The sequence below is a fragment of the Pseudophryne corroboree genome, chromosome 8 (genome assembly GCF_028390025.1).
Source record: "Pseudophryne corroboree isolate aPseCor3 chromosome 8, aPseCor3.hap2, whole genome shotgun sequence".
NCBI classification, from domain to species: Eukaryota; Metazoa; Chordata; class Amphibia; order Anura; family Myobatrachidae; genus Pseudophryne; species Pseudophryne corroboree.
In genome coordinates, this window is record NC_086451.1 from 387,375,816 (window position 1) to 387,400,845 (window position 25,030).

The window sequence follows — 25,030 nt, forward strand, 5'->3', positions numbered from 1 at the left end:
CACTGGGGGGCAAGGGGCCCCCAGAACCAGAGCCCACAGCTGCTATATTCTCCTCATAGGGATTTGTGGCTACAGCAACACCGACAGTGTGTTCAGCCCCACAACCGTTACCCTCAGAAGCAGACATGAATCTACGTATGTTACTACAATGCCAAAATGTGTTTGACTTACAGGATACCCAACTATGTTTTACTGAGCAGACTAATAAGGTGTAGTACCCCTTTAAATGTTAGTGTGCCTATATTCCCTCTGTTCACTCTACAATAACACAAAGGTTTATAATCCTAAAGGGCCCCATACACTAGAACGATAATGCCCGATTTCATCCAATTTTGGGCATTCGGCCCGATATATCGGATGAAATCTGGCATTTTGGATGTTCATCCAATCCAATCCGATGCGCGTTCCCGTGAGGGTCGGATCGGCTCCCCTAGATCGTTAGTGCTGCACTGGTGATATGTCGGTTGCCACAGGCATGGCTGGGATCGCATACAAAATGTACCAAATCGTATAGGAATAGTAAGGAACCACTCCCGGGAAGCTCCCGGGAGAGTTCAAGGGAAATCGCCTCCGACTTCAGCCTCAGACATATCGTTGTAGTGTACGGTGCCCTTTACAAATATGTGGCTGCCATATTTACACAGCAATGAGATTATGTAAGGTGACTGAATGAATACTTTCAGGGCGTAACACATATGGATATAGGTGTAACTAGAACAATTACCCTGACAATCTAAAGCACTACATTTTTCCACATCTAGCAATTAGTCTTGAAATTGAAACTTCAGAACTAGGCTAGCAAAATGTAAAGTAATTAAAAAATACCAATCATATTATAATGCCTGCCCGAGAAAGGCACACCGTACATATGCATTTGCGGATATGCAGCAGTCTCGTATAATTGCAACATAAAGGGACATATCTCAGTTACAAGGGTTGCTGGGACACAGAGTGCTAATTCCTTTCTCAAAACGTATTATCTGTATGACATAGCTATGCTCTATAAGCCATTAATTCAAACAAAAATAATAATTAGATATAACGGCAAGAATTCAATTTGGAACGGCACATCGCGTCTGACGGAATTGCAGTTTTTCCCTTGCACCCCATATAGATGTGATGTCGTCACTATCATATCTGGTCAATATGTACATCACACGGAACGTAACTCTTCCTTTAATGTACCAATTTACATACAAGTGGTAAAGGCACATGGATGCTTTCCAGCGTCAGCTGTTCTTCTGCTCCAATATTTCAGTGTTATCACAGATGGAAAAGCACAGAACCCTTTACAGGTCACAGCTTGTAATGAGCATCAAAACGCTGTATGATACAGTCTGATGAAATATAATGGATCTGAATTAGAGAAGAGCACTGAGAACTTGTCCAAGTAACCGGTGAGTTTTCGGAATCACACAAGTGATTAAAAAGCATTTGTGTGACATCCTCTTTCTATTCCATGGTGAAACAAGTGGTTTCAGGCAGGAATGATCAGACACTGCACTTTACAGGTGGTATTTAAAGGGCCAGTGTAACACCACCCTTATAATATGAACCTGGTTCATGCCTGCTTCCACTGTTTGTCCACATGTACCCCACTATTCAGGTTCAGAAGGCATAGGACATTTATTTCAGCTCTTCCTTTGCCTATACAGACAATTGATATCACTGAAATTTAGCAACAGGTTTCTAGCTGTACATACAGATCATGAGAAATGAGTCCTGAACAAACAACTCTACTCCGTAACATTCAGAAACAAAACTATGAAGATAAATTAGTGAGGGGTGAAAACCCGGGACAATCACACCGGCAAACTGATTAAGGCAAACCATACTAAAGTTGCTGGAGAAGCAGGAAAAGTAATGGACTCTATATAGTGCACGTCAGCTGTGATGCAGTTTTACACATTATAGAAAGCTGATGTTTCTGTGAACACGTTGGTAGCAATTCCCAACATTTAATAGAGCAACTAAGCCAAAAGACAGTAACCAAACAGTACAGTGTCCAGAGAATGTAGGTGTTATTTTATATCAGGCATACATACCCAGCAGACACAAGGAAGTGCTCTTGTGTACGCCACTATCTGTAGAATAAGGAGCAGCTGACTGAGCCGACCCAGTGTACACACAAAGGAAGGGGGAGTCTTCAGCGAGTAGGAGGGAACACTCAGCTTGGGTAATACATGTTTATGCATGTCAGTGTCACACTCACCTCAGACAAAGGAACTCCATTTGCACGTCGATTATTCAGTTGCACTAGCCTAGGCTAAATTTCTTAACATCAACTACTTACATGAGACTAATGTTTTTTGCAATTACAAAAAGAAAAAACAAGAACTGAACATTATCACACTGCGGAAATGTGCAATGCTGGCACTGGCAGGGCTGCATTTGTTACACACCAATCTATGGGCCTAATTCAGACCTGATCGCTCGCTAGCATTTTTTGCATCGCTGCGATCAGGTCGGAACTGCGCATGCACCGCAATGTGCAGGCGCTGGTACAAAGCGGTTTGTTGCTCTGCGATGGGTTTGTGCGAAGAACCCATTCGCACGGGCGATCGCAAGGTGATTGACAGGAAGAAGGCGTTTGCGGGTGGCAACTGACCGTTTTCTGGGAGGTTTGGAAAAACAGGTGTTCCAAAGCGTTTGCAGGGCGGGTGTCTGATGTCAATTCAGGCCCCAGACAGGCTGAAGTGATTGCAGCAGCTGAGTAATGGGCCCTACACACTTACAGATCTCACTGCACGATATGAACGTTCTCATTCATTAATGAAAACTCGTTCATATCGTGCAGTGTGTAGGCACCAATGATTAACGATGCGTGGCCCCGCGCTCGTTAATCGTTGGTTCCGGGTTGCTTACGCATGCAGTCCAAAATGGACAATCTCGTCCATATTAGCATGCCCTGCTATGGAGCCGGGGGAGAGAAGAAACTTCACTCCCCCCGTCAACTTCCCCCCACGCCGCTGGGTCTCCCGTATCCGCCGTCGGGCAGCTTGGCGGCGGATCGCCGAGTGTCTAGGGCCCGTAAGTACTGGGCTACTCAGAAACTGCACAAGTTCGTTTGTACCGCTCGGCTTCACATGCGATCGCACACTTGCACAGCTAAAATACACTCCCTGGTGGGCGGCGAGTATGCGAACGCAGGACTGCAAAAAACAGCTAGTGAGCGATCAGGTCGGCATTACCCCCTGTAAGCGATAACTAGGGGTAAGACCCTTCCAATGGGATACAGTCATTAGGTCGACACCACTTAGGTCAACATGCATTAGGTCAACAGGGTCATTAGGTCGACAGTTCAAAAGGTCGACATGAGTTTTTCACATTTTTTTCCAATTTTTGGACTTTTTCATACTTTACGATCCACGTGGACTACAATTGGGAACGGTAACCTGTGCCGATCGCAGCGGTAGCGGAGCGAGGCACCTTGCCCGAAGTATGGCGAGCAAACAAGGTGCACTAATTAGGGTTCCCTGGAACTTTACGAAGAAAACGACACCAAAAAAAGTAAATAAAAACAAACCTCATGTCGACCTTTTGACCTAGTACATGTCGACCTAATGACTCTGTTGACCTAATGCATGTCGACCCAATGACCCATGCCCCTTCCAATAGTCAAGATTTTCTACTCTTGCTCATCTCAATAGAGAAATCTTATTTTAGCGGAAATCTTACGAAGAATCACGGTTTTGAGCATATGATTCACAAGGAGCAATTCAATAGTTTTTTTGGTGGTGATAATTAATGGGAAACCTATGGAGCAATTCAATTGTTTTGGCCACCCATGAGTAATCGCACTTGTTGAGCTCAGAAGCACCAGGTTTAGCCAAGCAAAGCTGCTAAACCTGTCTAAACGGATGGGCTCGACGTAGAAAAGTGCCATTTGGAGTGCCAATAGCTGGACTATTCACACATTTCTGCTCACCACCCGAGGAGGCTGCTAGCATAAGCCCGATCGAAGCATCAAATTAATTGCCACATCGGGCACCCATTAATTATCCCTACCTAAATAACCGCTTACTGCCTTAGTAGCAAATTAAAAAGAGTAACAAAATATGTGGAGTACATAGAAAAGGTTCCATCAAATTACATTTACCTACCACAAAATATGCAAGCAAGCAGTGCAGATATTCATGTGGCTGGGGGACAGTGCATAGGGTCCATGAGAACATAGCGATAGCCAAAATGACAGGTGGGTAAAGCCAAGTGGCACCTGCGTGATGAACAGAATTTTGTTTCCCTATAACTTGCGTACTATAAACGTAGATGCAATAATGTGCTCCCTACTTTAACTGATGGACGTGAAAAATTACTGCAGCCTTAAGGTTTCACACACACCGCTTTTCATCGGATGGCAAAAAGCCGGACAAACTTTGTCTGGCTTTTTGCTATCCGGCAGTGTCTTTCACACACAACGACTATGAGCCGTGTTTAATGCTGTGCGTATGCGCAGCAGCTGCAAAAAAAACTTGATGTGCGTGAAAGCGCCCATTCACACACTCAGTCCACTGCCTACAAGGACAGCACGGCAGCCGGCCTATTCAGTGGATATTTCCGGCTGCAACCCAGCAGCCGGGCCGGGGCCATGCTGTGTGAAAGGACCCTACACCTTGTATCAGTGGTTCTCAAACTCGGTCCTCAGGACCCCACACAGTGCATGTTTTGCAGATAACCCAGCAAGTGCACAGATGTATTAATTACTCACTGACACATTTTAAAAGGTCCACAGGTGGAGCTAATTATTTCACTTGTGATTCTGTGAGGAGACCTGCAAAACATGCACCGTGTGGGGTCCTGAGGACCGAGTTTGAGAACCTGTGCCTTATATTATTCATTAGAATACCGGCACGGCAAAAAGCCATCTGGCTTGTTCCCGTCTGGCCACAACCGCAGCATGTGAAATAGCCCTTACGCCTTGATATACATAATATCTGCAGATTTCCAGCAGGGTTGCACTGTGCCAAACACACCCTCCGGTATATGATCTGCATAAACAGAGAATTCCGCTTTCGCTAACCTGCATTAGCATTAGGAACATAAGCACATTGCAAGGCACAAAGTCACTTCTGATATCTGCACCAATGTACATCAGGGGCAGCATTGTGCCTTGCCCCAGATTCTGCCTGCACCTCCTGCACTTATGCCACCATGGTAACTTACATTATCCCTATCTGCTGCTGTAACCTTAAGCCTGTGCGCAAGCATACACCAAGGCAGACAGAACCCTGACCGCCAGAGCATGTGCGAGGAAGAAAAGAAGTTTCAATATATTGTGGCACTACAAGTCCCAGCATCATGAAGAGTGATCACCAATTATGTGTGTACAGCAGGCCATTGGGAGAGCACATACACGTGTAACCCACACTGGAGCTGAGAGTGTACATCTACATTACACAGAGGACACCCGACCAGGAGGAGGGGGCTGACCTGAGCACGCCCGGAGAGGGGCGGGAATAGCTGTGTGAAAGGAAGAAGATGGCGCCGTGTTTACGTCCCGGAATATACAGGGATTCCCTTCTGCGCCCTGCATGACGTCAACCGGCGGGAGCGGCCGAAAGAGAGGCGGGAACTACAACTCCCGACACACCCTGCGGCACAGGGAGGCGTGACGCGGGGACTCTATCCAATCAGCAGGACAGGGTATGGAGGAGAGCGTTAGCTGATTGGCCAGGGGTGGGGGACGTGGGGTCCGAGAGAGAAAGCACACAGGAAGAAGAGGAGCCCTGACGGAGCGGCTAGGGAGTGAGGAGGTGAGATTGGTAGTGCCCTTGTGTGTAGCCGCTCTCACTATACTGCTACGTGCGTCTACTCACTTACATACAGGAGGAGTCGTCACTCCGTGTACATAAACATTACTGTACATACCGGAGTAGTCACTCTGTGTACATATATATATACATGAGCAATCACTCCGTGTACATATACATTACTGTACATACAGGAGTAGTCACTCTGTGTACATATACATACATACATGAGCAATCACTTAGTGTACATATACATTACTGCACATACATACTGGAGCAATTACTCCGTGTACATATGTTACTGCACATACATACAGGAGCCGTCACTCCGTGTACATATACATTACTGTACATACAGGAGTAGTCACTCTGTGTACATATATATACATGAGCAATCACTCCGTGCACATATACATTACTGTACATACCGGAGGAGTCACTCTGTGTACATATGTTAGTGCACATACAGGAGCAATCACTCCGTGTACATATACATTACTGTACATACAGGAGTAGTCACTCTGTACATATACATACATACATACATACATACATACATACATGAGCAATCACTCCGTGTAAATATACATTACTGCACATACATGCAGGAGCAATCACTCCGTGTACATATGTTACTGCACATACATACAGGAGCCGTCACTCCGTGTACATATACATTACTGTACATACCGGAGTAGTCACTCTGTGTACATCTACATACATGAGCAATCACTCCGTGTACATATACATTACTGCACATACATACAGGAGCAATCACTCCGTGTACATATGTTACTGCACATACATACAGGAGCAATCACTCCGTGTACATATACATTACTGCATATACATACAGGAGCAATCACTCCGTGTACATATGTTACTGCACATACATACAAGAGCAATCACTTCGTGTACATATGTTACTGCACATACATACAGGAGCAGTCAATCCGTGTACATATGTTACTATACATACAGGAGCAATCACTCTGTGTACATATGTTACTGCATATACATACAGGAGCCGTCACTCCGTGTAGATATACATTACTGCATATACATACAGGAGCAGTCACTCCGTGTACATATGTTACTGCACATACATACAGGAGCAATCACTCTGTAAACATATGTTACTGCACATACATACAGGAGCAATCACTCCGTGTATATATACATTACTGCACATACATACAGGAGCAATCACTCCGTGTACATATGTTACTGCACATACATACAGGAGCAGGGACTCCGTGTACATATGTTACTATACATACAGGAGCAGTCACTCTGTGTACATATGTTTACTGCACATACATACAGGAGCCGTCACTCCGTGTATATATACATTACTGCACATACATACAGGAGCAGTCACTCTGTGTCCGTGTATATATACATTACTGCACATACATACAGGAGCAATTACTCTACATATGTTACTGCACATACATACAGGAGCAATCACTCCGTGTATATATACATTACTGCACATACATACAGGAGCAGTCACTCCGCGTACATATACATTACTGCACATACATACAGGAGCAATCACTCCGTGTACATATGTTACTGCACATACATACAGGAGCAGTCACTCCGTGTACATATGTTAATATACATACAGGAGCCGTCACTCCGTGTATATATACATTACTGCACATACATACATGAGCAGTCACTCTGTGTCCGTGTACATATACATTACTGCACATACATGCAGGAGCAATTACTCTACATATGTTACTGCACATACATACAGGAGCAATCACTCCGTGTATATATACATTACTGCACATACATACAGGAGCAATCACTCCGTGTACATATGTTACTGCACATACATACAGGAGCAGTCACTCCGTGTACATATGTTACTATACATACAGGAGCCGTCACTCCGTGTATATATACATTACTGCACATACATACAGGAGCAGTCACTCTGTGTCCGTGTACATATACATTACTGCACATACATACAGGAGCAATTACTCTACATATGTTACTGCACATACATACAGGAGCAATCACTCCGTGTATATATACATTACTGCACATACATACAGGAGCAGTCACTCCGCGTACATATACATTACTGCACATACATACAGGAGCAATCACTCCTTGTACATATGTTACTGCACATACATACAGGAGCAGTCACTCCGTGTACATATGTTACTATACATACAGGAGCCGTCACTCCGTGTATATATACATTACTGCACATACATACAGGAGCAGTCACTCTGTGTCCGTGTACATATACATTACTGCACATACATGTAGGAGCAATTACTCTACATATGTTACTGCACATACATACAGGAGCAATTACTCTGTACATATAACATTACTGCACATACATGCACACAGAAAGACAGTAGTGTTTACTGCATGTACCAGCAGGAGCAATTAATAAATATATGTACATATCTACATCCATTGTATGATGCGTGTTGTATGTTTGCTTTTATGTCTGTCTCTTGTGCTGCGCTTCATACACCTTGTGGTACATAAAAGATGATAATATTAATACAACCAATAGCAATAACCTCACAATCAAAAAATGACCTATAAATAAGTGTTGCCATAATATCCCTTTAATCTGAGACTGGTATGAATTACACAGGTTCTGTGGCTGGCTAAATGCAAGTCTGCATTTCACCTAGTTTTTATCAGCCACAGTACCTGTGTAAATCATAGGTGGATATTATGGCTAGCCTATATACACACTCCTACACCCAGGAGGAATGTGGGCTGATTCAGATTTGCACACAACTTGCAGATGGGTCTTGTGACCTTTGGCACGGTGCGTGCAGCTGAGCATACCCACTGTTCAGCAAATATGGGCCATTCAGCCCTGTGCATCTCGGTTGCATGTCAACATGCACATAAGGCTAAGTATTCTGAGTGTGGGCGTGTAGGAGGATTTGCAGTCTAGAGTTCTGCATACACAGAGCTGTCTGATTTCTCATAGTTTGTACCAATGTTAGGGCTGTTGTAATTGCCTGATGATGGCTGCTGTCACAAGTGGATGTATAGGGAGGCGATGCAGGTCATATACCGGCTGTCGGGATCCCGTCGATCAGAAGGCCAACACTGGAATCTCGACAGCTGGCGAAATACAGATGCCCGGAATCCTGACCGACGCAGGTTATTCCCATTCAGTTAGTGGGTCCACGCCACCAACAGAGTGTGTATATAACCTGTGGCAAACAAAGCGAGCCATCGGGCCTGAAGCGCGTCGAGCGGACTCGCTGCAGGGATTCCAGCAGACGGGATGCCTCTGTCGGTATACTGACAACTGTCATCCTCTCTGCTGGTGTAACATATGTATCCCATAGGGAGGTGTGGCCTGCTTTGAATATAGGTGAAGATCCTCATTCATTTCTAAGCATGCAGTGTGGTTGACTTGTGAATGAGCCCCTATGAATTTCATAATGCTGAACACTGGTACTCTTCTGTGTCTGACATATGCCTAGTAATGTACATAATGTCACTTAGATGAAGGCTCAATCCAGAACTCCAGTTTTCAAAACAAGCTTGGGTGCAGTGTCCTAATCCCCAGAGCTCCCTAGCATGTGTGACGCTGCTCCCTTACTCCTGCACACTATCATTGGCTGGGTGGTGTTGTTGGACTATAGACTGGGTTGGCATTTCCAATGTCAGCGCAGTAGAGATTGTTGGACTCGCCTTGCTCCATCCTTCTCTGTATTGTTGACAGGCAGAAAGCCTGCAGGGGCTAAGTATTTCTCTGACGTCCTAGTGGATGCTGGGTACTCCGTAAGGACCATGGGGAATAGACGGGCTCCGCAGGAGACTGGGCACTCTAAAGAAAAGATTAGGTACTATATCTGGTGTGCACTGGCTCCTCCCTCTATGCCCCTCCTCCAGACCTCAGTTAGAATCTGTGCCCGGCCAGAGCTGGATGCACTCTAGGGGCTCTCCTGAGCTTCCTAGAAAGAAAAGTATTTGTTAGGTTTTTTATTTTCTCTATCGTCCTAAGTGGATGCTGGGGTTCCTGAAAGGACCATGGGGAATAGCGGCTCCGCAGGAGACAGGGCACAAAAAAGTAAAGCTTTTACCAGATCAGGTGGTGTGCACTGGCTCCTCCCCCCATGACCCTCCTCCAGACTCCAGTTAGATTTTGTGCCCGAACGAGAAGGGTGCAATCTAGGTGGCTCTCCTAAAGAGCTGCTTAGAGAAAGTTTAGCTTAGGTTTTTTACTTTACAGTGAGTCCTGCTGGCAACAGGATCACTGCAACGAGGGACTTAGGGGAGAAGTAGTGAACTCACCTGCGTGCAGAGTGGATTTGCTGCTTGGCTACTGGACACTAGCTCCAGAGGGACGATCACAGGTACAGCCTGGATGGTCACCGGAGCCGCGCCGCCGGCCCCCTTGCAGACGCTGAAGAGAGAAGAGGTCCAAAATCGGCGGCTGAAGACTCCTGAGTCTTCATAAAGGTAGCGCACAGCACTGCAGCTGTGCGCCATTTTCCTCTCAGCACACTTCACACAACAGTCACTGAGGGTGCAGAGCGCTGGGGGGGGCGCTCTGAGAGGCAAATAAAAACCTTATTAGAGGCAAAAAATACCTCACATATAGCCCACAGAGGCTATATGGAGATATTTAACCCCTGCCTAACTTCAAAAATAGCGGGAGACGAGCCCGCCGTAAAAGGGGCGGGGCCTATCTCCTCAGCACACAGCGCCATTTTCTCTCACAGAAAAGCTGGAGAGAAGGCTCCCAGGCTCTCCCCTGCACTGCACTACAGAAACAGGGTTAAAACAGAGAGGGGGGGCACTGATTTTGGCGATATTGTATATATATAAAAGATGCTATAAGGGAGAAACACTTATATAAGGTTGTCCCTATATAATTATAGCGTTTTTGGTGTGTGCTGGCAGACTCTCCCTCTGTCTCCCCAAAGGGCTAGTGGGTCCTGTCCTCTGTCAGAGCATTCCCGGTGTGTGTGCTGTGTGTCGGCACGTGTGTGTCGACATGTATGAGGACGATGTTGGTGAGGAGGCGGAGAAATTGCCTGTAATGGTGATGTCACTCTCTAGGGAGTCGACACCGGAATGGATGGCTTATTTAGAGAATTACGTGAGAATGTCAACACGCTGCAAGGTCGGTTGACGACATGAGACGGCCGACAATCTATTAGGACCGGTCCAGGCGTCTCAGAAACACCGTCAGGGGTTTTAAAAACGCCCATTTACCTCAGTCGGTCGACACAGACACAGACACGGACACTGAATACAGTGTCGACGGTGAATAAACAAACGTATTTCTCATTAGGGCCACACGTTAAGGGCAATGAAGGAGGTGTTACGTGTTTCTGATACTACAAGTACCACAAGAAAGGGTATTATGTGGGAGTGGAAAAAACTACCTGTAGTTTTTCCTGAATCAGATAAAATAAAATGAAGTGTGTGATGATGCGTAGGGTTACCCCGATAGCAAATATTGGCGTTATACCCTTTCCCGCCAGAAATTAGGGTACGTTGGGAAACACCCCTTAGGGTGATAAGGCGCTCACACGCTTATCAAGTGGCGTTACCGTCTCCAGATACGGCCGCCCTCAAGGAGCCAGCTGATAGGAAGCTGGAAAAATATCCTAAAAAGTATATACACACATACGGTGGTTATACTGCGACCAGCGATCGCCATCAGCCTGGAGATGCAGTGCTGGGTTGGCTTGGTCGGATTCCCTGACTGAAAATATTTTATTCATGTAGAGCATTTAATAGGATGCATTCTATATATATGTATGTGAGATGCACAGAGGGATATTTGCTCTCTGGCATCAAGATAAGTGCGTTGTCCATATCTCCCAGAAGATGTCAGGGACACGACAGTGGTCAGGTGATACAGATCCCATACGGCAGATGGAAGTATTGCTGTATAAAGGGAAGGAGTTATTTGGGGGTCGGTCCATCGGACCTGGGGACCACAGCAACAGCTGGGAAATCCAACCTTTTTTACCCCAAGTTACATCTCAGCTAAAAAAGACACCGTCTTTTCAGCCTCAATCTTTCCTTTCCCATGAGGGCATGCAGGCAAAAGGCCAGTCATATCTGCCCAGACATAGAGGTAAGGGAAGTAGACTGCAGCAGGCAGCCCTTTCCCAGGAAAAGAAGCCCTCCACCGCGTCTGCCAAGTCCTCAGCATGACGCTGGGGCCGTGCAAGCGGACTCAAGGTGGGGGGGTAGTCTCAAGAGTCTCAGGGCGCAGTGGGATCACTCGCAAGTTGACCCCTAGATCGTACGAGTATTATCCCAGGGGTAAAGATTGGAGAGTCGAGACATCTTCTCCTCGCAGGTTCCTGAAGTCTGCTTTACCAACGGCTCCCTCCGACAGGGAGGCAGCATTGGAAACAATTCACAAGCTGTATATCCAGCAGGTGATAATCAAAGTACCCCTCCTACGACAAGGAAAAGGGTATTATTTTTCCACACTATATTGTGGTACTGAAGCCAGACGGCTTGGTGACACATAGTCTAAATCTAAAATGTTTTGAACACTTACATAAAAGGTTCAAATCGAGATAAAGTCACTCAGAGCAGTGATAGCGAACCGGAAAAAAGGGGACTATATGGTGTCCCTGGACATCAAGGATTACCTCCATGTCCAAATTTTGTCCTTCTCATCAAGGGTACCTCTGGTTCGTGGTACAGAACTGTCAATATCAGTTTCAGACGATGCCGTTTGAATTATCCACGGCACCCCGGGCCTTTTTACCAAGGTAATGGCCGAAAAGATGTTTCTTCAAAGAAAAAAGGCATCTAAATTATCCCTTACTTGCACGACCTAAAAAGGGCAAGTTCCAGAGAACAGTTGGAGGTCGGAAGAGCACTATCTAAAGTAGTTCTTCGACGGCACGACTGGATTCTAAATATTCCAAGAATCGCAGCTGTTTTCCGACGATACGTCTGCTGTTCCTAGGGATGATTCTGGACACGGTTCAGAAAAAGGTTTTTCTTCCCGAGGAAAAAGCCAAGGAGTTATCCGACCTGTCAGGAACCTCCTAAAACCAGGAAAGGTGTCTGTACATCAATGCACAAGAGTCCTGGGAAAAATGGTGGCTTTTTACGAAGCAATTCCATTCGGCAGATTCCATGCAAGAATTTTCCAAAGGGATCTGTTGGACAAATGGTCAGGGTCGCATCCTCAGATGCACCTGCGAATAACCCTGTCGCCAAGGACAAGGGTATATCTTCTGTGGTGGTTGCAAAAGGCTCATCTATTGGAGGGCCGCAGATTCGGCATACAGGATTTGATCCTGGTGACCACGGACGCCAGCCTGAGAGGTTGGGGAGCAGTCACACAAGGAAGAAACTTCCAGGGGGTATGGACGAACCTGGAAAAGTCTCTTCACATAAACATTCTGGTACTAAGAGCAATCTAAAATGCTCTAAGCCAGGCGGAACCACTCCTGCAAGGAAAACCGGTGTTGATTCAGTCGGACAACATCACGGCGGTCGCCCATGTAAACAGACAGGGCGGCACAAGAAGCAGGAGTGCAATGGCAGAAGCTGCCAAGATTCTTCGCTGGGCGGAGAATCACGTAATAGCACTGTCAGCAGTGTTCTTCCCGGGCGTGGACAACTGGGAAGCAGACTTCCTCAGCAGACACGATATTCACCCGGGAGAGGGGGGTCTTCATCCAGAAGTCTTCCACATGCTAATAAACTGTTGGGAAAGACCAATGGTAGACATGATGGCGTCTCGCCTCAACAAGAAACTGGACAAGTATTGCGCCAGGTCAAGAGATCCACAGGCAATAGCTGTGGACGCACTGGTAACACCTTGGGTGTACAAATCAGTATATGTGTTTCCTCCTCTGCCTCTCATACCAAAGGTATTGAAGATTATACGGTGAGGAGGAGTAAGAACAATACTAGTGGCTCCGGATTGGCCAAGAAGGACTTGGTACCCGGAACTTCAAGAGTTGGTCACGGACGACCCGTGCCCTCTACTTCTGAGAAGGGACCTGCTACAACAGGGTCCCTGTCTCTTTCAAGACTTACCGCGGCTGCGTTTGACGGCATGGCGGTTGAACGCCAGATCCTAAAAGGGAAAGGCATTCCAGAAGAAGTCATTCCTACCTTGATTAAGGCAAGGAAGGAAGTCACCGCGAAACATTATCACCGCATTTGGCGAAAATATGTCGCGTGGTGCGAGGATCGGAGTGTTCCGACGGAGGAATTTCAACTGGGTCGTTTCCTACATTTCCTACAATCAGGATTGTCTATGGGTCTCAAATTGAGATCTATTAAGGTTCAAATTTAGGCCCTGTCAATATTCTTCCAAAAAGAATTGGCCTCAGTTCCTGAGGTACAGACTTTTGTTAAAGGAGTACTGCATATACAGCCTCCTGTGGTGCCTCCGGTGGCACCGTGGGATCTAAATGTAGTTTTAGATTTCCTCAAATCCCATTGGTTTGAACCATTGAAAAAGGTGGATTTTAAATATCTCACATGGAAAGTGACTATGTTACTGGCCCTGGCTTCCGCCAGGAGAGTATCTAAATTGGCGGCTTTATCTTATAAAAGCCCTTATCTAATCTTCCATTCGGATAGGGCAGAACTGAGGACTCGTCCGCATTTTCTCCCTAAGGTGGTATCAGCGTTTCACCTGAACCAACCTATTGTGGTGCCTGCGGCCACTGGCGACTTGGAGGACTCCAAGTTGTTGGACGTTGTCAGAGCCTTAAAAATATACATTTCAAGGACGGCTGAAGTCAGAAAATCTGACTCGCTGTTGATACTATATGCACCCAACAAGTTGGGTGCCCCTGCTTCTAAGCAGACGATTGCTCGTTGGATTTGTAACACAATTCAACTTGCTCATTCTGTGGCAGGCCTGCCACAGCCTAAATCTGTTAAGGCCCATTCCACAAGGAAGGTGGGCTCATCTTGGGCGGCTGCCCGAGGGGTCTCGGCATTACAATTCTGTCGAGCAGCTACGTGGTCGGGGGAAAACACGTTTGTAAAATTCTACAAATTTGATACCCTGGCAAAAGAGGACTTGGAATTCTCTCATTCGGTGCTGCAGAGTCATCCGCACTCTCCCGCCCGTTTGGGAGCTTTGGTATAATCCCCATGGTCCTTTCAGGAACCCCAGCATCCACTTAGGACGATAGAGAAAATAAGAATTTACTTACCGATAATTCTATTTCTCGGAGTCCGTAGTGGATGCTGGGCGCCCATCCCAAGTGCGGATTATCTGCAATACTGTACATAGTTATTGTTAACAAATTCGGGTTATATTGTTAAGGAGCCATCTTTAAGAGGCTCTTTCTGTTATCATACTGTTAACTGGGTTTAGATCACAAGTTGTACGGTGTGTTTGGTGTGGCTGGTATGAGTCTTACCCGGGATTCAAATTGCCTCCCTTATTGTGTACGCTCGTCCGGGCACAGTACCTAACTGGAGTCTGGAGGAGGGTCATGGGGGGAGGAGCCAGTGCACACCACCTGATCTGGTAAAAGCTTTACTTTTTTGTGCCCTGTCTCCTGCGGAGCCGCTATTCCCCATGGTCCTTTCAGGAACCCCAGCATCCACTACGGACTCCGAGAAATAGAATTATCGGTAAGTAAATTCTTATTTTCAGTGAGATCTGCTGGCAACAGACTCACTGCTACGTGGGACTTAGGGGAGAGAAGCAAACCTACCTGCTTGCAGCTAGCTTGTGCTTCTAGGCTACTGGACACCATTAGCTCCAGGGGGATCGAACACAGGGCCCGACCTCGATCGTCCGTTCCCGGAGCCGCGCCGCCGTCCCCCTTGCAGAGCCAGAAGACGGAAGAAACCGGAGGAAATCGGCGGCTGAAGACTTCGGTCTTCATTAAGGTAGCGCACAGCACTGCAGCTGTGCGCCATTGCTCCCTATGCACACCACACACTCCGGTCACTGATGGGTGCAGGGCGCTGGGGGGTGGCGCCCTGGGCAGCAATTAGAGTACCTTACATGGCTAATTGACACATAATACAGCTTTTAAGCTGTATATGTGCATAATCCCCCGCCATTATACAGATAAAAAAGCGGGAGAAGTCCGCCGAGAAGGGGGCGGGGCTATCTTCCTCAGCACACCGGCGCCATTTTCTCTTCACAGCTCCGCTGGAAGACAGCTCCCCAGGCTCTCCCATGCAGTTTCCAGACATCAAGGGTAAAAAAGAGAGGGGGGCACTAAATTTAGGCGCAAAACTATATATAAAAGCAGCTATAGGGAAAATCGCTTTTGTTAGTGTAAATCCCTGATTATATAGCGCTGTGGTGTGTGCTGGCATACTCTCTCTCTGTCTCCCCAAAGGACTTTGTGGGGTCCTGTCCTCAGTCAGAGCATTCCCTGTGTGTGTGTGTGCGGTGTGTCGGTACGGCTGTGTCGACATATTTGATGAGGACGCTTACTTGGAGGCGGAGCAGGTGCCGGTAAGTGTGATGTCGCCCCCTGCGGGGCCGACACCTGAGTGGATGGATATGTGGAAGGTATTAACCGACAGTGTCAACTCCTTACATAAAAGGTTCGATGACGCAGCTTTGGGACAGCCGGCATCTCAGCCCGCGCCTGCCCCAGGCATCTCAGAGGCCGTCAGGGGCTCAAAAACGCCCGCTACCTCAGATGGCAGACACAGATGTCGACACGGAGTCTGACTCCAGTGTCGACGAGGATGAGACAAATATACAATCCACTAGGGCCATCCGATGCATGATTACGGCAATGAAAAATGTGTTGCACATTTCTGACATTAACCCGGTTACCACAAAAAAGGGTATTATGTTTGGGGAGAAAAAGCAGCCAGTGACTTTTCCCCCATCTGATGAGTTAAATGAATTGTGTGAAGAAGCGTGGGGTTCCCCAGATAAGAAACTAGTAATTTCTAAGCGGTTACTAATGGCGTACCCTTTCCCGCCAACGGATAGGTTACGCTGGGAGACATCCCCTAAGGTGGACAAGGCGCTCACACGCTTATCAAAAAAGGTGGCACTGCCTTCTCAGGATACGGCCGCCTTAAAGGAGCCTGCAGATAGAAAGCAGGAGGCTATCCTGAAGTCTGTGTATACACACTCAGGTACTATACTGAGACCTGCTATTGCTTCAGCATGGATGTGTAGTGCTGCAGCAGCGTGGTCTGATTCCCTGTCTGATAACATTGATTCCCTGGACAGGGACACTATATTGCTAACCATAGAGCATATTAAAGACGTAGTCTTATACATGAGAGATGCACAGAGGGACATTTGCCAGCTGGCATCTAGAATTAATGCAATGTCCATTTCTGCCAGGAGAGTATTATGGACTCGGCAGTGGACAGGTGATGCTGATTCTAAAAGGCACATGGAAATTTTGCCTTATAAGGGTGAGGAATTGTTTGGGGACGGTCTTTCGGACCTCGTATCCACAGCAACAGCTGGGAAGTCGACTTTTTTACCTCAGGTTCCCTCACAACCTAAGAAAGCACCGTATTATCAAGTACAGTCCTTTCGGCCTCAGAAAGGCAAGCGGGTTAGAGGTGCGTCCTTTCTGCCCAGAGGCAGGGGTAGAGGGAAAAAGCTGCACCATACAGCCAGTTCCCAAGAACAAAAATCCTCCCCTGCTTCCACTAAGTCCACCGCATGACGCTGGGGCTCCACATGTGGAGCCAGGTGCGGTGGGGGCCCATCTCCGGAACTTCAGCGACCAGTGGGTTCGCTCACAGGTGGATCTCTGGGTTCTACAAGTGGTATCTCAGGGATACAAGCTGGAGTTCGAGACGTCTCCCCCTCGCCGTTACCTCAAATCAGCCTTGCCACCTACTCCCCAGGACAGGGAGGTAGTACTGGCGGCAATTCACAAGCTGTACCACCAGCAGGTGATAATCAAAGTTCCCCTCCTTCAACAGGGACGGGGTTACTATTCCACAATGTTTGTGGTACCGAAACCAGACGGTTCGGTGAGACCCATTCTAAATTTAAAATCCTTGAACACTTATATAAGGAAGTTCAAGTTCAAAATGGAATCGCTCAGGGCGGTTATTGCAAGCCTGGAAGAGGGGGATTACATGGTATCACTGGACATCAAGGATGCTTACCTACATGTCCCCATTTACCCACCTCACCAGGTGTACCTCCGTTTTGTGGTACAGGACTGCCATTACCAATTCCAGACGTTGCCGTTTGGTCTGTCCACGGCACCGAGGGTATTTACCAAAGTAATGGCCGAAATGATGATACTCCTTCGGAAGAAGGGAATTATAATTATCCCGTACTTGGACGATCTCCTTATAAAGGCGAGGTCCAGGGAGCAGTTGTTGGTCAGAGTAGCACTATCTCAGGAAGTGCTACAACAGCACGGCTGGATTCTGAATATCCCAAAGTCGCAGCTGGTTCCTACGACGCGTCTGCTGTTCCTGGGTATGATTCTGGACACAGAACAGAAGAAGGTGTTTCTCCCGGAGGAGAAGGCCAAGGAGTTGTCATCTCTGGTCAGAGACCTCCTAAAACCACAACAGGTGTCGGTGCATCACTGCACGCGAGTCCTGGGAAAGATGGTAGCTTCTTACGAGGCAATTCCATTCGGCAGGTTCCATGCAAGGATCTTTCAGTGGGATCTGTTAGACAAGTGGTCTGGATCGCATCTTCAGATGCATCGGCTGATCACCCTGTCCCCGAGGGCCAGGGTGTCTCTGCTGTGGTGGCTGCAGAGTGCTCATCTTCTCGAAGGCCGCAGATTCGGCATACAGGACTGGGTCCTGGTGACCACGGATGCAAGCCTCCGAGGCTGGGGGGCAGTCACTCAGGGAAGAAACTTCCAGGGACTATGGTCGAGTCAGGAGGCTTCCCTACACATAAATATTCTGGAACTAAGGGCCATTTACAATGCCCTAAGTCAGGCAAAACCCCTGCTTCAAAACCAGCCAGTGTTGATTCAGTCAGACAACATCACGGCGGTCGCCCATGTAAACCGACAGGGCGGCACAAGAAGCAGGATGGCGATGGCAGAAGCCACAAGGATTCTCCGATGGGCGGAAAATCACGTGATAGCACTGTCAGCAGTGTTCATTCCGGGAGTGGACAACTGGGAAGCAGACTTCCTCAGCAGGCACAACCTCCACCCGTGAGAGTGGGGACTTCATCCAGAAGTCTTCCAGCTGATTGTTAATCGTTGGGAAAGGCCACAGGTGGACATGATGGCGTCCCGCCTCAACAAAAAGCTAAAAAGATATTGCGCCAGGTCAAGGGACCCTCAGGCGATAGCTGTGGACGCTCTAGTGACACCGTGGGTGTACCAGTCGGTTTATGTGTTCCCTCCTCTTCCTCTCATACCAAAGGTACTGAGGTTAATAAGAAAGAGAGGAGTAAGAACTATACTCATCGTTCCGGATTGGCCAAGAAGGACTTGGTACCCGGAACTACAAGAAATGATCTCAGAGGACCCTTGGCCTCTGCCTCTCAGACAGGACCTGTTACAGCAGGGGCCCTGTCTGTTCCAAGACTTACCGCGGCTGCGTTTGACGGCATGGCGGTTGAACGCCGGATCCTGATGGAAAAGGGCATTCCGGTTGAAGTCATTCCTACGGCTAGGAAGGATGTGACAGCAAAACATTATCACCGCATATGGCGAAAATATGTTGCTTGGTGTGAGGCTATGAAGGCCCCAACAGAAGAATTTCAGCTGGGTCGATTTCTGCACTTCCTACAGTCAGGAGTGACTATGGGCCTAAAATTGGGATCCATAAAAATCCAGATTTCGGCCCTGTCTATTTTCTTTCAAAAAGAACTGGCTTCACTGCCTGAAGTTCAGACGTTTGTCAAGGGAGTGCTGCATATTCAGCCCCCTTTTGTGCCTCCAGTGGCACCTTGGGATCTCAACGTTGTGTTGGATTTCCTAAAATCACATTTGTTTGAGCCACTTCAGACCGTGGAGCTAAAATATCTCACGTGGAAAGTGGTCATGCTATTGGCCTTAGCTTCGGCTAGGTGTGTGTCAGAATTGGCGGCTTTGTCATGTAAAAGCCCCTATCTGATCTTCCATATGGACTGGGCAGAATTAAGGACTCGTCCCCAATTTCTCCCTAAGGTGGTATCAGCGTTTCATTTGAACCAACCTATTGTGGTGCCTGCGGCTACTCGGGACTTGGAGGATTCCAAGTTGCTGGACGTAGTCCGGGCCCTGAAAATCTATGTTTCCAGGACAGCTAGGGTCAGAAAAACTGACTCGCTGTTTATCCTGCATGCACCCAACAAGCTGGGTGCTCCTGCTTCTAAGCAGACTATTGCTCGCTGGATCTGTAGCACGATTCAGCAGGCTCATTCTGCGGCTGGACTGCCGCATCCTAAATCAGTAAAAGCCCATTCCACGAGGAAGGTGGGCTCTTCTTGGGCGGCTGCCCGAGGGGTCTCGGCTTTACAACTTTGCCGAGCTGCTACCTGGTCGGGATCAAACACGTTTGCAAAATTCTACAAGTTTGATACCCTGGCTGAGGAGGAACTTGAGTTTGCTCATTCGGTGCTGCAGAGTCATCCGCACTCTCCCGCCCGTTTGGGAGCTTTGGTATAATCCCCATGGTCCTTACGGAGTACCCAGCATCCACTAGGACGTCAGAGAAAATAAGAATTTACCTACCGATAATTCTATTTCTCATAGTCCGTAGTGGATGCTGGGGACTCCGAAAGGACCATGGGGAATAGCGGCTCCGCAGGCGACTGGGCACAAAAGTAAAAAGCTTTAGGACTACCTGGTGTGCACTGGCTCCTCCCCCTATGACCCTCCTCCAAGCCTCAGTTAGGATACTGTGCCCGGGCGAGCGTACACAATAAGGAAGGATTTTGAATCCCGGGTAAGACTCTTACCAGCCACACCAATCACACCGTACAACTTGTGATCTGAACCCAGTTAACAGCATGATAACAGAAGGAGCCTCTGAAAAGATGGCTCACAACAACAATAACCCGATTTTTGTAACAATAACTATGTACAAGTAATGCAGACAATCCGCACTTGGGATGGGCGCCCAGCATCCACTACGGACTATGAGAAATAGAATTATCGGTAAGTAAATTCTTATTTTCTCTAACGTCCTAGTGGATGCTGGGGACTCCGAAAGGACCATGGGGATTATACCAAAGTTACCAAACGGGCGGGAGAGTGCGGATGACTTTGCAGCACCGAATGAGAGAACTCCAGGTCCTCCTCAGCCAGGGTATCAAATTTGTAGAATTTAGCAAACGTGTTTGCCCCTGACCAAGTAGCTGCTCGGCAAAGTTGTAAAGCCGAGACCCCTCGGGCAGCCGCCCAAGATGAGCCCACTTTCCTTGTGGAATGGGCTTTTACAGATTTTGGCTGTGGCAGGCCTGCCACAGAATGTGCAAGCTGAATTGTACTACAAATCCAACGAGCAATAGTCTGCTTAGAAGCAGGAGCACCCAGCTTGTTGGGTGCATACAGGATAAACAGCGAGTCAGATTTTCTGACTCCAGCCGTCCTGGAAACATATATTTTCAGGGCCCTGACTATGTCCAGTAACTTGGAATCCTCCAAGTCCCTAGTAGCCGCAGGCACCACAATAGGCTGGTTTAAGTGAAATGCTGAAACCACCTTAGGGAGAAATTGAGGACGAGTCCTCAATTCTGCCCTGTCCGTATGAAAAATTAGGTAAGGGCTTTTATAGGATAAAGCCGCCAATTCTGAAACACGCCTGGCTGAAGCCAGGGCTAACAGCATTACCACTTTCCATGTGAGATATTTTAAGTCCACAGTGGTGAGTGGTTCAAACCAATGTGATTTTAGGAACCCCAAAACTACATTGAGATCCCAAGGTGCCACTGGAGGCACAAAAGGAGGCTGTATATGCAGTACTCCCTTGACAAACGTCTGAACTTCAGGAACAGAAGCTAGTTCTTTTTGGAAGAATATTGACAGGGCCGAAATTTGAACCTTAATGGACCCTAATTTTAGGCCCATAGACAGTCCTGTTTGCAGGAAATGCAGGAATCGACCCAGTTGAAATTCCTCTGTAGGGGCCTTCCTGGCCTCGCACCACGCAACATATTTTCGCCAAATACGGTGGTAATGTGTAATGTTGTACGGTCACATCCTTCCTGGCTTTGATCAGGGTAGGGATGACTTCATCCGGAATGCCTTTTTCCTTCAGGATCCGGCGTTCAACCGCCATGCCGTCAAACGCAGCCGCGGTAAGTCTTGGAACAGACATGGTCCCTGCTGGAGCAGGTCCTTTCTTAGAGGTAGAGGCCACGGGTCTTCCGTGAGCATCTCTTGAATTTCCGGGTACCAAGTCCTTCTTGGCCAATCCGGAGCCACGAGTATAGTGTTTACTCCTCTCCTTCTTATGATTCTCAGTACTTTTGGTATGAGAGGAAGAGGAGGGAACACATACACTGACTGGTACACCCACGGTGTTACCAGAGCGTCCACAGCTATTGCCTGAGGGTCCCTTGACCTGGCGCAATATCTGTCCAGTTTTTTGTTGAGGCGGGACGCCATCATGTCCACCTTTTGGTTTTTCCCAACGGTTCACAATCATGTGGAAGACTTCTGGGTGAAGTCCCCACTCCCCCGGGTGAAGATCGTGTCTGCTGAGGAAGTCTGCTTCCCAGTTGTCCACTCCCGGAATGAACACTGCTGACAGTGCTATCACATGATTTTCCGCCCAGCGAAGAATCCTTGCCACTTCCGTCATTGCCCTCCTGCTTCTCGTGCCGCCCTGTCTGTTTACGTGGGCGACTGCCGTGATGTTGTCCGACTGGATCAACACCGGCTGACCCTGAAGCAGAGGTCTTGCCTGACTTAGGGCATTGTAAATGGCCCTGAGTTCCAGGATATTTATGTGAAGTGACGTTTCCATGCTTGACCACAAGCCCTGGAAATTTCTTCCCTGTGTGACTGCTCCCCAGCCCCTCAGGCTGGCATCCGTGGTCACCAGGACCCAATCCTGAATGCCGAATCTGCGGCCCTCTAGGAGATGAGCACTCTGTAACCACCACAGGAGAGACACCCTTGTCCTTGGAGACAGGGTTATCCGCTGATGCATTTGAAGATGCGATCCGGACCATTTGTCCAGCAGATCCCACTGAAAAGTTCTTGCGTGGAATCTGCCGAATGGAATCGCTTCGTAAGAAGCCACCATCTTTCCCAGGACCCTTGTGCATTGATGTACTGACACTTGGCCTGGTCTTAGGAGGTTCCTGACTAGGTCGGATAACTCCCTGGCTTTCTCTTCCGGGAGAAACACCTTTTTCTGTACTGTGTCCAGAATCATTCCTAGGAACAGCAGACGTGTCGTCGGAATCAGCTGCGATTTTGGAATATTTAGAATCCATCCGTGCTGTCGTAGTACTACTTGAGATAGTGCTACTCCGACCTCTAACTGTTCTCTGGACCTTGCCCTTATCAGGAGATCGTCCAAGTAAGGGATAATTAAGACGCCTTTTCTTCGAAGAAGAATCATCATTTCGGCCATTACCTTGGTAAAGACCCGGGGTGCCGTGGACAATCCAAACGGCAGCGTCTGAAACTGATAGTGACAGTTCTGTACCACAAACCTGAGGTACCCTTGGTGAGAAGGGCAAATTGGGACATGGAGGTAAGCATCCTTGATGTCCAGAGACACCATATAGTCCCCTTCTTCCAGGTTCGCTATCACTGCTCTGAGTGACTCCATCTTGAACTTGAACCTTTTTATGTAAGTGTTCAAGGATTTCAGATTTAAAATGGGTCTCACCGAGCCGTCCGGCTTCGGTACCACAAACAGCGTGGAATAATACCCCTTTCCCTGTTGTAGGAGGGGTACCTTGATTATCACTTGCTGGGAATACAGCTTGTGAATGGCTTCCAATACCGCCTCCCTGTCGGGGGGAGACGTTGGTAAAGCAGACTTCAGGAACCGGCGAGGGGGAGACGTCTCGAATTCCAATTTGTACCCCTGAGATACTACCTGCAGGATCCAGGGGTCCACTTGCGAGTGAGCCCACTGCGCGCTGAAATTCTTGAGACGGGCCCCCACCGTGCCTGAGTCCGCTTGTAAGGCCCCAGCGTCATGCTGAGGACTTGGCAGAAGCGGGGGAGGGCTTCTGTTCGTGGGAAGAGGCTGTCTGCTGCAGTCTTTTTCCCCTTCCTCTGCCCCGGGGCAGATATGAGTGGCCTTTTGCCCGCTTACCCTTATGGGGACGAAAGGACTGAGCCTGAAAAGACGGTATCTTTTTCTGCTGTGAGGTGACTTGGGGTAAAAAGGTGGATTTCCCAGCCGTTGCCGTGGCCACCAGGTCCGATAGACCGACCCCAAATAACTCCTCCCCTTTATACGGCAATACTTCCATATGCCGTTTGGAATCCGCATCACCTGACCACTGTCGCGTCCATAACCCTCTTCTGGCAGAAATGGACATCGCACTTACTCTTGATGCCAGAGTGCAAATATCCCTCTGTGCATCACGCATATATAGAAATGCATCCTTTAAATGCTCTATAGTCAATAATATATTGTCCCTGTCCAGGGTATCCATATTTTCAGTCAGGGAATCCGACCAAGCCACCCCAGCACTGCACATCCAGGCTGAGGCGATTGCTGGTCGCAGTATAATACCAGTATGTGTGTATATACTTTTTAGGATATTTTCCAGCTTCCTATCAGCTGGTTCCTTGAGGGCGGCCGTATCAGGAGACGGTAACGCCACTTGTTTTGATAAGCGTGTGAGCGCCTTATCCACTCTAGGGGGTGTTTCCCAACGCGCCCTAACCTCTGGCGGGAAAGGGTATAATGCCAATAATTTTTTAGAAATTAGCAGTTTTTTATCGGGGGAAACCCACGCTTCATCACACACCTCATTTAATTCATCTGATTCAGGAAAAACTACGGGTAGTTTTTTCACACCCCACATAATACCCTTTTTTGTGGTACTTGTAGTATCAGAAATGTTCAAAACCTCCTTCATTGCCGTGATCATGTAACGTGTGGCCCTACTGGAAAATACGTTTGTTTCCTCACCGTCGACACTGGAGTCAGTGTCCGTGTCAGTATCGACCTGAGGTAACGGGCGTTTTATAGCCCCTGACGGTGTTTGAGACGCCTGTACAGGTATTAACTGATTTGCCGGCTGTCTCATGTCGTCAACAGTCTTTTGTAAAGTGCCGACACTATCACGTAATTTTTTCCATAAGACCATCCAGTCAGGTGTCGACTCCCTAGGGGGTGACATCACTAACACAGGCAATTGCTCCGCCTCCACACCATTTTCCTCCTCATACATGTCGACACAGCGTACC

The 25,030-nt window shown here is 47.9% G+C and overlaps 2 protein-coding genes across 7 annotated transcripts in view; one reads left to right on the forward strand and one right to left on the reverse strand.

Moving 5' to 3' along the window:
• Window positions 1–5,563, reverse strand: part of PLD3 (phospholipase D family member 3) — a 53,989-nt gene extending 48,426 nt beyond the window's left edge. The window contains exon 1 of one of the 5 annotated variants that reach the window (XM_063937675.1): window positions 5,431–5,563. The gene's annotated coding sequence lies outside the window, so the exon portion shown is untranslated. Of the gene's footprint in view, window positions 1–2,045; window positions 2,133–4,103; window positions 4,188–5,163; window positions 5,332–5,353; window positions 5,375–5,430 lie in introns of those variants that run through there. The other 4 variants (XM_063937678.1, XM_063937676.1, XM_063937677.1 and 1 more) reach the window with 4 other exon arrangements.
• An 88-nt stretch (window positions 5,564–5,651) lies between these two features.
• Window positions 5,652–25,030, forward strand: part of C8H19orf47 (chromosome 8 C19orf47 homolog) — a 46,054-nt gene continuing 26,675 nt past the window's right edge. The window contains exon 1 of one of the 2 annotated variants that reach the window (XM_063937679.1): window positions 5,652–5,753. The gene's annotated coding sequence lies outside the window, so the exon portion shown is untranslated. The remainder of the gene's footprint in view (window positions 5,754–25,030) is intronic. The other variant, XM_063937680.1, reaches the window with a different exon arrangement.